Source organism: Danio rerio, chromosome 22 (genome assembly GCF_052040795.2).
Source record: "Danio rerio strain M-AB ecotype USA chromosome 22, GRCz13ab, whole genome shotgun sequence".
Classification (NCBI taxonomy): Eukaryota; Metazoa; Chordata; class Actinopteri; order Cypriniformes; family Danionidae; genus Danio; species Danio rerio.
Window position 1 is genome coordinate 21765001 of NC_141042.1, and position 10000 is coordinate 21775000.

General features: G+C 42.3%; 1 long non-coding RNA gene and 2 other non-coding genes across 3 annotated transcripts in view; all 3 read left to right on the top strand.

Annotated features, from left to right (window-relative positions):
• Nucleotides 1-7187, top strand: part of LOC141380320 (uncharacterized) — a 371569-nt gene extending 364382 nt beyond the window's left edge. The window contains exon 2 of the long non-coding RNA XR_015521956.1: nucleotides 6751-7187. This is a non-coding gene — a long non-coding RNA (uncharacterized LOC141380320). The remainder of the gene's footprint in view (nucleotides 1-6750) is intronic.
• Nucleotides 7188-8738: 1551 nt separating this feature from the next.
• trnar-ccu (transfer RNA arginine (anticodon CCU)) lies at nucleotides 8739-8811 on the top strand. Its single transcript has one exon. It is a non-coding gene; the product is annotated as a tRNA-Arg (tRNA).
• A 1157-nt stretch (nucleotides 8812-9968) lies between these two features.
• Nucleotides 9969-10000, top strand: part of trnar-ccu (transfer RNA arginine (anticodon CCU)) — a 73-nt gene continuing 41 nt past the window's right edge. Inside the window, exon 1 of the tRNA in view lies at nucleotides 9969-10000. This exon is cut by the window's right edge and continues 41 nt beyond it. This is a non-coding gene — a tRNA (tRNA-Arg).

Genomic DNA, 10000 nt, shown 5'->3' on the forward strand with positions numbered 1-10000 from the left:
ACCGGTTTTTGAGAAGTACCTTTTGGTTCGCTTGTCCTTTGGCGTCTGCAAGGAATACACATTCTCAGGCAGACACAGAAGCGATCAGAAACGCTTCCAAAGTTTAATGGACATTTAAGTAAAACAGTTTATTTGAGTAATGTATGTTTACTTTATGTTTCTGTAGGTTTTTGTGTGTACATGTTCCATGTGTTTAACAAAACTGTTATAGATAGTTCTTGAGTAATAGCCCTCAGTGACAAATGAAATCTACAGAATGTTTGTGAAATACTTTGTTTGGTATCGATTGAAAGCTAGGAACATTTTAAATGCATTGGTTTATATGAAGAAACCATACTATGAAAAGTGTTGACGTTATAAGACTTTATTTTAACCACTATGCTATCAAAGCAGCACCCACACCAGGTGTCAACCCGGCCTCCTAGAGGGCAGAATTGGGGTGTGACTCCACCCCGCACCTTATCTGATTGGACAAGCATTGTGTAGACCCAGCCTCTACCAAAGCCTATAAAACTTTGAACAAAGGAATTTCATCGTCGTCTTTTGCCGGTCATCTTTGCCAGTCGTCACCGCCGTCGCTGCCCGGACGTCGCTCTTCTCGTGCTGTGGCCGTTACATCGCCTCGCCGGAAGCCTCGTTACATCACGGAGCAGACCGCGACCTTCACTTGCTGCCGGCTCGACCCCCGATCTGCTTGTGCAACCGCTTCAACAACAAGCCATCGGGTCAACACATCCAAACTCTGAAACTCATCCTAACTACAGGAACCCAGGAAGGACTTCTAACGCCGCCTTGTCCAACATCCGTATCCCTAGCAACCGACTAAGGAAACCCCTCTTCACCGACAAGGGAATTCCATCACGTCACTGAAGTTGCTACGCTGACCAATCAGCTTCGCCGGGATTTCCCTTTGGACCAGTCGAGGAAACCAAATTACATCAGAACGCAAGTAGCACAAACAAGGTTTCTATCCATTGCTGACTCTGGTGTGAATTATGTTTAAGTAGTAAAGAATAGCGAAATTCTCTTCTTTTATGGTTTCTCTCAGGTTGCAATGCTAAGAACTTAGCAAAGGCTAGAAGTTAAATCCACTCAGTCAAAACTCTCCTCAAACTGCTTGTGCGTGTGTGTATGTATGTGCGTTTGTTTGTTTTACGTAGATTAGTACTTTGTGTTATAGAGTAGCAATAAACTTTTGTTTCGTTTTTAAGATCCGTGTTGGTGTGTTGTGTGCTTTATAAGTTAATGCCTCAGCTTCAGATACTGCTACCTTGCTTAATAAATAATTAGATACTGTTTTTATATTGTTATTGTTGGCCACGTAATAATATAATACAGAATTGCTTTACACTAACTGTTCTATTTGCTGGACAAATACTTAAGTTAAGTGTAAGCTTTAAATAATTCTATGTGAATCATGTTCGAATCTTTGATTCGAATCCCCAAAGTTTAAACATGATTTAAACCAAAGAGCTGATTCTTACATAGTGGTGGAGAATAATTCAGGCAAGCAGATCTAACTTTTAAAGCACAAAACCCAGAAATCACGTTGTTAATCTTTTCTATTTTTGTCCGGAAAGAATAGATTAGAGGGAACAAAAGTTTGCTACTGCACAATTTCATTGTGGTACCATTTGTTTTATTGCTTGACTGCATTTAGTGTTGTTAAGAAAGTAAAACTTCATTTAAGTTGTCCGCCGAGACACACTGTAAGCCGCTCTAAAGCGCATGTAGAGAAAGACAAAGCGTATTCCTTTGTGCTTATCTCATCACGTTATATAAGGCCTTCACAGTATGATTTCGTACGCCGCGATTCCCGGATGGAAACTCAGCTGTGTTTTCTCCTGGTAACTGATTTAGCATAGCTAACTAAATTCTTGTTGCCCTGTAATTTGCTAATACTTAGTAAATGATTTAAAACGCGGAGCTAAGAGAGAGCTGCCTAGCGTAGTTTATAGGAGAAGTTTTGAAATTGATCAATTGAAATTGTGGTTTGATTCCACGGATGTGTTTGCAGTCTACACAGACTTAACACAGAGTGCTGAGATCCCCCATATCTCTGTCACGATTTGTATTAATCTCAGAAATCCTGTTGATTAATTTATCTCACTTTCATGAGTTGAGATGGTTCAGTACTGATAAGATTTAAAATCTAACTAGTGCTTTTTGCTTGAACAGTGTGAGATGCGCCGCCATCTCAAGTGATACTGTGAAATTTGCTATTATTCCACTTTGTGGTCGTTGCCATAGCAGCAACCTTGGTCCGGAAGTACAGAGAGACTTGCCGGAATTACATTCAAGCGCGCATGTGCAGTCCGCCAGCGCCAGCTTGAATTGTAAACAAAGAGCATAGCGTGAAGCTAAGCTAAACTAACGCTAACGCGTTTGCATTGAAGTCTATGCATTTCCAGTAGCAGCGAAGGCTAATAGATAGCACGTAGCATTTAGTGGTCTTTAATGCATTGAATGGCTGATGTTTGAAATAACTCTTGCATCTAAGTTGTTTCTCTTTACTCACCTTGGAAAAGTTGACAAATGCAAAGTTAATAAAAGTGTGCACGATCTAACTGCTGAGTTTAATCACCATCATTTTATTATTATTATTTTTTTTCTTGCTGTACTTGGCCTGTTGAATTTGATCAGTTTGAACTCACATAAGCTGTTGGTTTTATTAGTGATGAATTATAGTTTTGTTTTCATGACTATAAATTAATGCTCTCTGACTTATTCAATTATAAATACTTTTTCCATTCATCAACATCTAGGAACACCCATTTCCTATAATTGTTGATTTATACAGATAAGACACACTGATTAAATAAATTATAATTGTTTAATTTAATGATAAACTGCATTAAATGTTACTTTAACCAACTTCATTGTTATGAAATTTTAATTTCATTAATGGTTCATTTATGCATGGCTCTATCATTTTAGTAACAATTATAATAAAATTTAGTCATAAGTGTTCTTAACAATTTTAAAGATAACTTATAAAATTTATTACCACGTTTCAGATTTAAAGCTAAGTTCAAAATTGAATTTAGTCTATTAAATTTAGTTTATTTTAAGCCTGCTAACAGACAGTGCTCCCCCTGCTGCTTCATTGATGCAATTGGACAGTCCAGCCCAGTGAGCTGTAACGGTACCAACCTAAGCCATCATTGAGCCTAGTCTTAGAGCAGTAGCCCTCCAATTAGCCAAACTACAAAAGGAAAATTCAGATTTTTCTACTACGTAGGCTAAGCATTTACTATATAACACAATAAAACCAACACTTCTTGTAGTGTCAACTCGACAGCGCCACCGCTTTGACATCCTTAAAGACACCTAATGCTAAGAGAAAACTAACTCCTTTGTTATCTCTTTCTACTAGTTATCTTCTTTTAACTACACTATTGATGCTGGTTTAAGGATTGTGCTTGTGAGAGTCAAAAAGCAGAGAATTTCAGAAACATTTAATAGATGTTTGGGACACTTGAACACTTTTAATTGTTGAAATTGTCTGATCTCACCCCTCCTTTCTCACTCATCAGGTCAACAAGAGGATAGGCGTCGTTAGATCCAATTCTAAACACGCATCCAGAAACAATTTATTTGGTGTACGGAGTCAATCCTATTCAGAAGCCAATACTGTTATTGTTGTCCTACTTTCTGTCACTTCAGAAGAAAGTTAATAGCAACTTCAGTCCTGATATTTAGAAATCTTATTTTATATTTAACAAAAGCTAAAGGAACCCTCTCTCTAGGAAAGTGGAAACTACAGATTTTCACCCTACTCCTTAGTCTCCTTATCACTTTTGCTTTCACTGTTCTCTCACTGTGTCTGTGCTACTGACTCTTTCCACAGAGACTACCAGTTAGACACGCATACCCATCAGAGGGCCACAGTTCCAGAGAACCACACTTAACTCAACATTAGTATACACTTAACATTGCACATTAACATTTCTCCTTTTCTGTTTGCATTGTTCTACCTTGTTTTTTTTCTTTCTCCTCTCTATCTCTCTTCAAGGTCTGTGTCAGTTAAATCCTAAGTCCTCCCCTCGCCGCAAAACATGGCTCACTCCAAAGATCCTGTTGGCCACTGGAAGGACCTGGAAAAATGGCTGAGCGTTGTAACAGGCAGTTTCCTCCCTAAAGCTGCCGAAACACTGCAGCCCCTGACGCAAAACCAATTGGATGAGAACATAGACAGCATCATGAAGCAAGACCCAAGTCAAAGCTTCAACCACAAGGAGCTGGCCAAAATCACTGGTACTTTGAGTCACACACTCATAGCCACCCTCAAATTGAGTGACAGACACGCCTCCCAACTCCAACACAAGCTGACACGCCTGCAAGCCCGCACCGAGCAGCTAGAGCTAGAGGCTCAGGAACGTCTGAATCAACCAAATGAGATAGATGAAGGTACCAAAGAGGAGATCGACAAACTACAAGAAGCTCTAACAGCCATCACAGAAGAAAGAGAACAAGCCAGAGCAGACCACGCTGACGTCGCTAACAAGCTAGATTACGCTGAACAACTACTGAAAGAAGCGAAGGTGGACTTAAGAGACAAAAAGGCCAGAATCAAAGCCCTTGAAACTCACCTGAGCGAAGCAAGACATGAGATCGACAGACTAATGCAGGAAGTGGATGACATCAAAGAGGAATCCGCCAGTGAACTCAGGCATGCCTACGCACTGCGCTATGAACCTCCAAAGACAAGATGTGCACCAGCCTCGCCCCTGCCAAGCAGGACGGGATCCCCTGTCCCTGAGCTCTCACCTATTGAAAGAGGTGAGAAACCATGCCGAAGATCTTCGCCAACACCTTCTGAAGAGCCTTACCTTACCCCACAGCGACGAGAGCCTGTGATAGCCAGTCACAGATCGTCATACAGTCTGGACCTCAAAGACCTTGACAAGCTGGCCAGAAACATTGGCAAGTTTACTCCAAGTGTGTCAGGTGGTTTGGAGGTCCACGCATATTTGCAAGACATTGATTTCCATCTGGAAATGAGACCTAATGTCTCTAATAAAGAAAGACTGTATTTGCTTCGAGCCACATCCAGCACTGAGGTGCGCAGCTTCCTGGACCGACAACCGGCTCGGGTAAAGAATGATTATCGCTTGCTCCAAGAAGCCCTCATCAGAGAGTTTGCAAACCCTGAATCAGATCAAGGACTTTTAGGTGCTCTGGAGACAAAACAAGCTCGCAATGAGTCCCCACATGCTTACTACAACCGACTCAGGCAAGCCTTTTCGGAACTCGCAACGAACCGAATATGGAAGAAGACCTGAACTTTAAGATTCTCTTCCTGAGAAACCTCCATCCTGCAGTAAGCCAACATCTCGGAGTACTCGCATGCCCACGAACAATGAGCATCCAACAATTGCGAGATTTGACACAGAAAGCCCACGACAAACAAAAGATGGTGTTAGAAAAGAACACTAAAACTGCCACAGTTTTTGACTTTAACACCCATCCAGAACTGGCACTAGAGGGTGCCCGACGCCCAAACAGCGTGAGACCACTATCCCCAGCGTGGAATGCGTCTCCGTCCAATAGACAACGGAACTCCTATGCTGACACGAGATTCAAACAGAGGAACAGTCACTGGGATGGACCGCGTGGACAACGACGCTCACCTGAACACCACCAGGAAAGAAACCAATGGGGGTCAAACAAAAGCTGGTCACCATCTAAGGGAAGACATCAAAACCCTGGATCATCAAGTCCAAGGAGTCAACGAAGGTACTCCAAAAACTTCCACCCTGACAACGCTCAGACTCAATCCCAGCAAGAGGAAAATGCCCCACCGGGATTTAACCCTCAAGAACTGGTGAAATTGATGATGAAAGAGTTTCTCAAATGCATAGAGGAGGACAGGAAACGGGAAAAGGAAAAAGCAGATTCAGCCTGACTAGTCGCCGAGCGGAGAAGCAACAACCACCTGAACCAACAAACACTTGCAGGTGAAAGCCCTCAGGCTCCCAAAAGTGCCGTTCGGGTCGTCTGCCACTCCTCCGACAAACCTCAGTTCAGTCCTGAAACCCTTCCTGACCCATGCCAAACTCCGCTACCTCCGTTACTGGATGAACATTTGACTGCTCCATCATCATTGAAAAACAAATGGGGGAGGACCACAACTTGACACAGATCAACTGTTCTACCCTCTACATACTAACATAACCTTTGACATTCTAGGGAACACCTAGTTAAACACAACACTAATACTTTCTCCTCTACAGCACTGCTAGAACAACCTCTAGTAAGAGAGGAGCCACTCCACATATGCAACACTGTTATTGCTGGTTTTTAACCTACCTTGTTTTTTGCATCCCTGTGCCTCTTGATTTCCTTCTTTCTCTCTCTCCCCCTAACTGATTTGCAGTTCCAGTCCCCTCTACAGGGAACTCCTGCAAATTCATGCATAGGGCCTAAAAGTAGGATTGACTCCTTCTCCCAAATTAGTATCAATTGCTGCAGAATTATTGCTCATTTAAGTTGAAGCTAGCGCCACTCCATACTTGCAATGAAGTAAACTAGCTAAATAACTAAATTTGAATTATTTCAGGCAATGTTACACTACACCTTGTGTTCCTAACACGAACAATTTAAGCTAAAACCTGCACCAGAACTCAGTCTATGGAATGGAAATGTGGTTTGTGTCTTGTGTGTCTGTTCTCTCTCTACCTATGTCTCTTGTTCCAGTGTCTGCCGATGTTCATGCCAGGAACATCACCATCCAAATGGGGGATGTAGTGAGTCAACGGATCGTTCCAGAACCGAACAAGCCACAGACCATGTTATCCTTAAAAGATTGGTTGGTGCCTACGAGTCTGAGATTGATTTCATTTTCAAAGCAATCCACAGGCACCCAGCAAAAGGCAAATCCACAGGATACCTAGCCAGTCAACATCACAGTTGCGTGTTAATTAACTTTACACCCTAAAACAATAAGAGGCTCTACAATCAAAAACCCACCAAACCGGTTTTTGAGAAGTACCTTTTGGTTCGCTTGTCCTTTGGCGTCTGCAAGGAATACACATTCTCAGGCAGACACAGAAGCGATCAGAAACGCTTCCAAAGTTTAATGGACATTTAAGTAAAACAGTTTATTTGAGTAATGTATGTTTACTTTATGTTTCTGTAGGTTTTTGTGTGTACATGTTCCATGTGTTTAACAAAACTGTTATAGATAGTTCTTGAGTAATAGCCCTCAGTGACAAATGAAATCTACAGAATGTTTGTGAAATACTTTGTTTGGTATCGATTGAAAGCTAGGAACATTTTAAATGCATTGGTTTATATGAAGAAACCATACTATGAAAAGTGTTGACGTTATAAGACTTTATTTTAACCACTATGCTATCAAAGCAGCACCCACACCAGGTGTCAACCCGGCCTCCTAGAGGGCAGAATTGGGGTGTGACTCCACCCCGCACCTTATCTGATTGGACAAGCATTGTGTAGACCCAGCCTCTACCAAAGCCTATAAAACTTTGAACAAAGGAATTTCATCGTCGTCTTTTGCCGGTCATCTTTGCCAGTCGTCACCGCCGTCGCTGCCCGGACGTCGCTCTTCTCGTGCTGTGGCCGTTACATCGCCTCGCCGGAAGCCTCGTTACATCACGGAGCAGACCGCGACCTTCACTTGCTGCCGGCTCGACCCCCGATCTGCTTGTGCAACCGCTTCAACAACAAGCCATCGGGTCAACACATCCAAACTCTGAAACTCATCCTAACTACAGGAACCCAGGAAGGACTTCTAACGCCGCCTTGTCCAACATCCGTATCCCTAGCAACCGACTAAGGAAACCCCTCTTCACCGACAAGGGAATTCCATCACGTCACTGAAGTTGCTACGCTGACCAATCAGCTTCGCCGGGATTTCCCTTTGGACCAGTCGAGGAAACCAAATTACATCAGAACGCAAGTAGCACAAACAAGGTTTCTATCCATTGCTGACTCTGGTGTGAATTATGTTTAAGTAGTAAAGAATAGCGAAATTCTCTTCTTTTATGGTTTCTCTCAGGTTGCAATGCTAAGAACTTAGCAAAGGCTAGAAGTTAAATCCACTCAGTCAAAACTCTCCTCAAACTGCTTGTGCGTGTGTGTATGTATGTGCGTTTGTTTGTTTTACGTAGATTAGTACTTTGTGTTATAGAGTAGCAATAAACTTTTGTTTCGTTTTTAAGATCCGCGTTGGTGTGTTGTGTGCTTTATAAGTTAATGCCTCAGCTTCAGATACTGCTACCTTGCTTAATAAATAATTAGATACTGTTTTTATATTGTTATTGTTGGCCACGTAATAATATAATACAGAATTGCTTTACACTAACTGTTCTATTTGCTGGACAAATACTTAAGTTAAGTGTAAGCTTTAAATAATTCTATGTGAATCATGTTCGAATCTTTGATTCGAATCCCCAAAGTTTAAACATGATTTAAACCAAAGAGCTGATTCTTACATTCTGCTGCGCCACTCTGCTTACAAAATCGGTTTTTGCTCTTTTGCTGATCATTTTAAAATTACCTGGAATAAAACATTGGTTCACCTGGCCCATAACTCAGAGAGTGAAGTAGGGAAACCACCCTCTATTAAGTGTGATTTGTTTTTTGCATGTATGGAGACAAATCTTTTAAACCCGAATAAATGCCTCGTTCACTGGGATGCCTCAATGTGGAGGAGTATTCTTGCCACAGGTCACTAATTCTCAAGCTGCCCAATACTTTTTTTATTGTGTCCTGCCCCAGTGGCCTAATGGATAAGGCACTGGCCTCCTAAGCCAGGGATTGTGGGTTCGAGTCCCATCTGGGGTGGTTTGGAGCAGAGTGGCGCAGCGGAAGCGTGCTGGGCCCATAACCCAGAGGTCGATGGATCGAAACCATCCTCTGCCATTATAGCTTCTTTACCTAATCCCATCTATGAAACAGGAGCTGAGAGTACATGTTCAAACCATAGACATTTCATTTATTTTGCCCATTTAGCAAAAGGTCTTGCAAGTTGGAACTATAAGTGTAAATGAAACTGTTTTAGCAGAGGATGGTTTCTGTCCATCGACCTCTGGGTTATGGGCCCAGCACGCTTCCGCTGCGCCACTCTGCTTACAAAATCGTTTTTTGCTCTTTTGCTGATCATTTTAAAATTACCTGGGATAAAACATTGGTTCACCTGGCCCATAACTCAGAGAGTGAAGAAGGGAAACCACCCTCTATTAAGTGTGATTTGTTGTTTGCATGCATGGAGACAAATCATTTAACTCCGAATAAATGCCTCGTTCACTGGGATGCCTCTATGTGGAGGAGTATTCTTGCCACAGGTCACTAACTCTCAAGCTGCGCAATACTTTTTTTGTGTCCTGCCCCAGTGGCATAATGGATAAGGCACTGGCCTCCTAAGCCAGGGATTGTGGGTTCGAAATCCATGTGGGATGATTTGGAGCAGAGTGGCGCAGCGGAAGCGTGCTGGGCCCATAACCCAGAGGTCGATGGATCAAAACCATCCTCTGCTATCATAGCTTCTTTACCTAATCCCATCTATGAAACAGGAGCTGAGAGTACATGTTCAAACCATGGACATTTCATTTATTTTGCCTATTTAGCAAAAGGTCTTGCAAGTTGGAACTATATGTGTAAATGAAACTGTTTTAGCAGAGGATGGTTTCGGTCCATCGACCTCTGGGTTATGGGCCCAGCACGCTTCCGCTGCGCCACTCTGCTTACAAAATTGGTTTTTGCTCTTTTGCTGATCATTTTAAAATTACCTGGGATAAAACATTGGTTCACCTGGCCCATAACTCAGAGAGTGAAGTAGGGAAACCACCCTCTATTAAGTGTGATTTGTTGTTTGCATGTATGGAGACATATCTTTTAAACCCGAATAAATGCCTCGTTCACTGGGATGCCTCAATGTGGAGGAGTATTCTTGCCACAGGTCACTAACTCTCAAGCTGCCCAATACTTTTTTTTTGTGTCCTGCCCCAGTGGCCTAATGGATAAGGCACTGGCC